This window comes from Monodon monoceros, unplaced genomic scaffold (assembly GCF_005190385.1).
Source record: "Monodon monoceros isolate NGI ecotype Baffin Bay Population unplaced genomic scaffold, NGI_Narwhal_1 Super_Scaffold_7, whole genome shotgun sequence".
NCBI classification, from domain to species: domain Eukaryota; kingdom Metazoa; phylum Chordata; class Mammalia; order Artiodactyla; family Monodontidae; genus Monodon; species Monodon monoceros.
The window spans coordinates 39,411,813-39,419,963 of NW_021703784.1; positions in this window are offsets into that span (position 1 = coordinate 39,411,813).

The window sequence follows — 8,151 nt, forward strand, 5'->3', positions numbered from 1 at the left end:
CAAAAAATTGACATCTGGCTTCGCTTGAAAAATTGGAGTTTTGGCATGCCTGGCCTGACCATAGTCAGAGCTTCATTGGAGCTGCCACTCCCACCTGCCTTAGATGGGGCCTGCATGCCACAGGGAACCACCTCTCTCTACTGTGCTCTTCATACCAAAGAAGAATCAATTGCCGTCTATCAGCATGCTTGTACTATTTCCTTATGGTAAATAGTTAAAGTTAAACATAGGTAAATAAGAGATCTCGGGGGTTGTGCCCCTTGCTCCTACCCACTAGTTCATTGATCTCACCTGCCTGGCCCCTGTAAGCACTCAAGGTTGTGAGCCTACATAATTGAGTGCTTCTTTCCTAGCTTCTTGTGGTTCTGGTGCCGATGTGTGGCAGACATCCCACAATTCCCGATGGATTGAATGACCAGATTAAATCCCACAGGCCAGGGGACAGCCTCGCTGTCTAATGTCTGCTCTCCTGCATCCTCCCTCCCTCTTTCCCGCTGCTGCCCAAGAGAAGTAGCCCCTCCTTGGTCCCTCGACAAACCTTGGAGTGCCCTTTTGGGCCAGCTAGTCCAAAATCTTCTGAAACACCTATGAATATGTAAGCAGGAGAAATATTTCAAAAATATCTTAGCAGCACGATATCAGTAAACCATGGTAGAGAGCTCCCAATTGCTGGGTTGTTACAAGCCAAGTCCAAGTTAGATATAAATTGCTCACAGTTTTGTGAATCAGCCAATTTAGTCCAGAGATTGATTTATAATCTTTTAAATCACTCAGCTTAGGCCCCCTTTCTCAAAGAGAATTGGCCAAATAGGGGTGGGGTGGGCAGGAGAGACACTGACAAAGCAACAAATAATATTATAGGGCATCTGTTCTAGATTTTCCAGTACCCCTAATTATGCCTTTTTAAATAAGGATAATTTATTAATTGGGCAATCAAATGTGATCTAATTCTTATGCCTTTATATATATTTTCATATAAATAATTTTAATAATTCGGGAGAAAAATTCATTGTCACACTATGTGTCTAGATTTTATATGATAGTTAAACTATACAGCTCCTTTCCCAATAAAATTGGTACTTGCTGGGGAAACACAAAGAATTCTGAGGCTAAGGTCACTGGGTGACGTTAGGGCTGGGGAAATAACATAGGTATTCCTCAAGTATCCTCGGAAAAATGATGATTTTATTTCTTATTTGTGCCTACCTCTCTCTCTAGTCTACTTCACCTTTATTTTATACCCCATTTAACTCCCTACTGGTTTCTAATAAATGTACCTTCTCCCTCTCATTAGACCAGAACAGTTTGAGGATGTACCTTCTTTTCCTTTTTTAGCCCCATTAGTTCCTCACGTGGTACCCAACATGCAATAAGCTGAAAATTGCTCCGCGAATGAGTGAAAATATTTTTCTGCTGAGTAGAAACTCTCACACCTTCCATCACTGTCCCCTCTCACAGCTATTCCTCACTGCTCCCTCCTCATGTGGAGGGAGACCCTGAGTGGGGTGGGGACACTGGAAGAAAGAAGCCAGAACCAAACCCACCTGCAGTTTTTCCCACTTCTGAAGGAAGTTGGGTATGCAGGAGCATCATTGTATCATGACTGTGATGCTCGTGTGAGCTGGGGGTGTGGGCTCACAGGAGGGGGTGGCCAGATGGACACCTGGTCCCTCACTGCTGTGCGCCCACTGTGAGGACTAACCCAGCTATTTTAATGGATGCCCTCAAATAGCCTCATGCCCTCCTCAAACTAGTCCACTGGCATCTTATCCTTAATGCTTTAAAAATGAAGTTACCACAGCCATCCCCAAACCTGCTGGTTCTCTTTCATCTCCTTGTAAGAAGACCTCCCATATTCATCCAATTCTTTCCATTCGCTGCCACCATCCTATAGGTGTTACTGAACTCAGGTTCCACTGCTCAACAATCTAATACTGAGAGATGAGTGTTGCGTAAAAGGAAAGATAGCTTTATTGAGGAAGCCAGCAATCTTGGGAAGAAGGTGGACTCATGTCCCAAAGAACCAACTCCCCACTGCCCAGGTTTTGTTCAGAGATAATAGAGTAAGTCCTCTACATACAAACGATTTCTGTTGCGAGAGCGCGTTCATAAGTCCAATTTGTTTGTGAGTCCAACAAAATTAGCCTAAGTACCCAACTAACACAATTGGCTATATAGTACTGTACTGTAATAGGTTTATAATACTTTTCACACACATAATACATAAAAAACAAACAAACACAAAAAATAAAGAAAACATTTTTAATCTTACAGTACAGTACCTTGGAAAGTACAGTAGTGCAGTACAACAGCTGGCATACAGGGGCTGGCATCGAGTGAACAGGCAAGAAGAGTTACTGACTGGAGGAGGTAGAGGAGGTGGGAGATGGTAGAGCTGAAGGATCGTCAGCAACAGGAGATGGAGGGCAAGCTGCAATTTCACTCACGCCTGATGTTGATGGCACAGGTTCTGGTTCCTTGCTGGATTCAATTCTATCTCCCCTCTTGGAAAAGCAATCCAGTGATGTCTGGGTAGTAGCTCTTCCTTCCTCGTCATAGATGACACGGTAGCACTGGATTGCTTCTGAACGGCTGATGCAACCTTTGTGTACCATTCTATGTTTGGGTCCTGTGCCTCAAAAACTAACAGTGTCTCCTCAAATAAAGAAAATCCCCTTGCCATTTCCAGCTACATCACTGCTGCTTTTACTCTTGCTTCCAGACATCCTGGGCTTGAAATAAAGATACTGTACCGCTGTACTCTATACAGTACTTACAGTAAAGTACACAAAAGCACAACCACTTGTAGAGGATGCACGCACATGACAATGTACGGCAGGCATGCGAGCTAACTTATGTGATTAGACATGTGAATGCATGTTCGCATCTTTGGAAGTTGGCAACTTGAAGGTTCATATGTAGGGGACTTACTGTATAGGGAAAAGAAGAAAAGGACTACTCACTGAGGAGAGGGGTGAGGGGTGAGTGATTGGCTTGAGGACATTCTTCTGATTGGTTGGTGGTGAGGTAACCGGGAGTCAACATCATCACCCTTTTGGTTCTAACTGGTCTGGGGTCTACGTGCATATAGTAGACTTGGTGGGAGTTTCAGTATCTGCAAAACAGCTCAAAGGATGTGGCTCAGAATATTACCTAGAGGAGGAACCAAAGATCCTTGACTTTGTTTAATGGCTAAACTATTATTATTTTTTCTTGTCTATTTTCCCATGTTTTTGCATTTTCTCACTTACTGATTAAATTTATTCTTTGGAACTCAGGAAAGGCTTAGGAGGCTAAAGGTTTTCTATAAACAAGAGGCAGGCAGAAGACTTGGAGGGGATCTGTCCAGGGGAGGCCCCACTGGATCCTGCTCGGTGACAATAAGGATAGGGTGACAATTCAAGAACCCCAGATTAGTCAGTCTCTCTACTCCTACCTTGCCTGTCTCCAACCCTTTTTCCATTTAGTAGGCAGGACTATTTTTTTTTTTAATGTAAATCAGCTAATTCCCCAGCTCAGTACCCTTCAATGGTTTCCTCTCACACTTAGAATGAAAACTCCAGGCTCCTTCCCCTGGTTGCATGATTTGACCTCATTTGCTACCGGTGTCCCCTTCTCCCCATCATTCTAGCCTCCTGGCCTCCTCATGGGCAGGGTCTCTGCTCTCTCTGCACCTTCTCTCTGAAATGATTCCCTTTCACCCTGTCTTTGGAGGCTCCTTCCTAAGAGAGGAAGCCCCCTTGCCACCCCCAAGCACCACCACACTGCCCTGCTTCATTTTCCTCCTGGCACTTAGTATTAACTGCAATTATCTATTCCACTTATTTCTTTACTTGTTTATTACCCACCTCCTCCATGCTGCAAGATGTTAACAGCACACAGATTTTCAAAGACGTTGTTTGGGGTCTTTCCTTGCCTTTGGTGAGAGGATTCCTGAAACTGTAGTTGCATACATAAACTCATTCATTTTAGTCAGCAAAAAGATTAAAGAATTATTGCTAACTTTTTCAAGGAATGACAATGGTATTGTGATCATATATCTAAAAAGTCTTGATCTTTTAGAAATATATATTAAAATATTTAATACTTATATATTGACATGAGACAATGTCTGAGAATTGCTTTAAAATACATCAGAACAGGGCAATGGGGGATGGAAATGGATAGGAGTGTTGATGACTTGGCTGTAAGTTGATAATTACGAAAGTTGAGTAATACATGCATGGGAGTTCATTACACTAGTCTTTCTACTTTTGTATATGTTTGAAATGTTTCAAAATGAAAAGTAAGAAAGAAAAAAATTCTTACAACATTTTCTGAAACCTGTCATAGACGTAAAGGTTCTTTCATTTAGACAGAGACACACTGTCTGCACTTCAGATCATGCCAACTCAAGTTCATCCTTGGATTGGGCGATGCACATCTCATTTTAACAGCTGGCAGAGGTCCATGGTGCACTTCCAGAATGTAAGCCCTGAGAACAGGGAACTTACATGGTGCTCCTGGATGTACTCCAAGCCTCCGGACCGGTGCCTGGAAAAAAACAGGCACTCAGTAAACATTGTAAAACACATAAAGTACCCGTTTCAGTTCATGTCATCCTTATCTTCCCAGTCACTCAGATGACAACTACGAAATCACCACTGCCTTCCTTCTCTGGACCGCCTCTCTCACATGGGGCCCTTTGGTGCATCCCAGTGTCAATGTCCTTCATCACCACTCACCTCCACCATTGCAACAGTCCAAACTGGTCTCTTTATTCCAGCCCTTCCCCTCGCTAGAGCATGCTTTGAGTGTCACCAGAGAGTTCTTTCTGAAGCACATTGAAAAATCTACTTGAAAACTTTCCCTGGTTCCCCAATCTGGCCCCTTATTAGTAATAAACATATTTTATATTTTCACAATGTCCTATAGATGGCAAAGCTCTCTCACATGTCTTTTGATTTAATCCTCATGGTCTTCTGAGGCAGAAATCTCTGTCCCCATTTTACAGATGAAGAAACTGAGACTCAAAGACTCAAAATTAAACAGTGATGGAGTATAGACAAGAATTCAGTGCTCTACAGAATAAGGAGTTAATGGGAAGGAATGTGACTTGGTTGTGGGTTGGAGCAGGATGTAGACAGGGTGTATTGTTAGGTTGTTCACATCTTTTGTGGATTCTTGTAGTGTGTGTGTGTGTGTGTGTGCGTGTGTGTGTGTTTTATTATAATGAAGTAGAAATTTTCCCTTGAGTTCACTTGAATCTCAGGAGGGCTTGTTCTTTTAGCAAAGCTGCCAGGTAGGAGGTGAAGCACACTTTCCTACAGGTGGGCTGGCAGGGCTGAAAGAGGCTGGGAGGGAGAGCTTTCTAGCAGTGGCTGAGCGTGGACCTCTCAGCCGGGAGTTGTGTCTACACAGGCCCTCCAGAGGCTTGCTGTGTGGTATGCTAAGCTAAGGTAGTTCCCTCACGGCTCCTTCAAAGAACCTGCAGTGAAGACTAGCAGGTCACAAACTGGAGGCTGTGAGCCAGGTGCTATTGGCAGCTGTGATTTTTCAGAAGCGTAAAAAAATTTCTGAGCCAACATTTACAAATGCCCAGAGTCTACGTGGCTTAAAAATGGGAAGATCTGGTGTCCGAGGCCCGTCTTCCAGCACACTCGCCTGGGCTGAGCCACGTGACAGCTGCCCTCTGAGGAAGAGCTGAGTCTCAAGCCCAGACTAAGCTGATCAACTTTTCCATCATGCCTTCCGGCTCCTGCAAGCATCTGAGTTTGGGACCCTAAAGCTTCATTAGCTTTAAGACGTTTGGAGCAAATGCTACCCTCACGTTAGGTGCGGCCAGAAGGTTGCAGAGGTCTTTGGGTTATTGCATCTTTTCAATGAGAGTATATTATCTGTATGTAAAATCCACATGGATAAAGAGAGAAATAACCGAGTACTCTTCCTGCCAGTCCACAGCTGCCTAACTCATACTTCTACCTTATGATCCAGCACACTTCCCTGTGACTCAGACATTCGGGGTGTACCCATCTACCCGGGTCCCTGTCTCTGAGCTCACGCTGTCAAGAGGAACGTCCTTCCTGCGCCCTGGAAGCCCATGTCAGATTCATCTTTATATCCTTCAAGTCATTTTCTGCTCATTTGCAAACATATCCATATGTGATTCTTTTTAACCTAAACGAGGTCATACTTTAAACACTGATCTTCAACTAGAATGCAAACTCTTGAGGACAGGAGTTTTGCCTGAATTGTTCATTGTTATATCTCATGCACCTATACCACTGCTCGACATGTAAGTGCTAAATAAATATTTGTTCCATGAGTAAAGTGAAAAAGTAAACTTGTTTTCTTGCTCATGTCTGAGAGATCTTTCCATGCCAGTAGATATACGGATCTATTGAATTCTTCTGAATGGCTGCATACCAGTCCATGTTATCAGTTACTGTAAATAAACACCTTGGTGGCATTTATATTCTTTCCGAATTTTCATTATTTTAAACGGAATTGGGAATGATTGTTTCTCCTTATGCATAATATGACTTGTGCAAGTAATTTTTGTTGAAATAATTCTTGGAAGTGAACTTTTAGGGTCAAATTGTAAACTTCGGGGGTCAAAATTTAAAATTTTTGAAATATAGCCACTTGGTGCTCTTAAAAAGCCAGGCCAATCTATAATTCCAACAGCAGAGTATGAAAAGTGTCTTCTTCTCTGTTGCCTTGCTAACCCTAAATATTACCTATCTGCTTTATTTGGCCAAATGGCTTTTAGCACCTTTATTTTCCAGGGGAAGAAAAGGAGGGAAGACAGAAGGAAAGTGGGAAAAGAGGAAATGAGGCAGGTGCATGTGAAGGAAGTGAAAATGTGCCTTGTTGGATTCTATGGGGAAAACATTGACAAGAGGTATTTCATTTTGATTCTATAAATTTTATACGATTAATGCTAAATCTGGAATATATTATTGGCCATTGGTGCTTATCTCTGAAATACTTCTGGGAAAGTTGTCAGAACATAGGAAATTGTTGTCAAGAAAAAAAACAAAGAAGGAAAATTATAATTAGATCTCTATAAACATTGCAATATTATCACCATACACGTGAGGAACAAAATTTTTTTCAAGGAAATTTTAGCTATTTTTCTGTTTATGGTATTCACAAGAACCTGTAGGTGTGTTTCTCCATTTTTATTGATTCTCTAGAGCACAGAAAATCCAAGCGATTAGCCTAGCATCACTCAGTCAAAGGCAAAGACAAGACTTAGAACCCTGCTTCTGACCCTCAGCCCAGTTCTCTTTCCTCTATGGTCTGCACAGTGATTAAACCACCTTTCAGTCAAATGTGGTCCACAGAAGCACATCAGAGATTTTTTTCAGCTCTTGCAACATGACACCTTCAACATATTGTTTAGAGCTGGTCAGTGCTGACATGATATTGTGGCTCTGAGAAGGAGAAAATGGTGAGTTACTAAGAGCTTCTGTGTGTGTGCTTAACTCAAATCTATTATATCCCAAATGGTGTACAGCCTCCGGAATGATCATTGCGCTCAATAAAATTAATACACGTAGCTTTCAGATGCAAGGACTCCTCTAGTTGGGGTCCAGTTTTAAAACAAAAAATATAAATAAACAAACAAACAAAATACTTGACTAGATTATGTTTTCGAGGGCAAAAATGATTTTATTCACCTTTGTCTTGCCAAGCATGTGCTTGGCATACAGAAGGAGTTCAAATGTCTGTTGGATAGTTACAATAATAGCATGCCCATATTTAAAAACATGAAAAGGAATAACTTCTCTGGAGTTGCTGAAGAGGAAGACAAACAGTTGCATAAAGATTCTTGCATATGTGCAGAGTCTCTGCATTCTCTGAGATGTGTGGATGTATTGATATAATAGTTAAGAGCAGAGGATTTAAAGCCCAGATTTCTACAGAAAGTCTGTTCAAGCCCATTTAGGATTTCTCTAACCCTCTCCTCAAAATCCTCCCAGCCTCCTTCCACTGCCTGCACTCCTACATTTTTAGATATTTATTTCAGCCACACTTCATTTCCAGGTACCAAAATCTATATTAGTTACCTGTTGCTGCCTAATAATTTATCATAAGATTATCACCTTAAAATAACAAACGTTTACTGTCTCACAGTTCCTGTGTGTCTGAAAACCGGTGTGATGA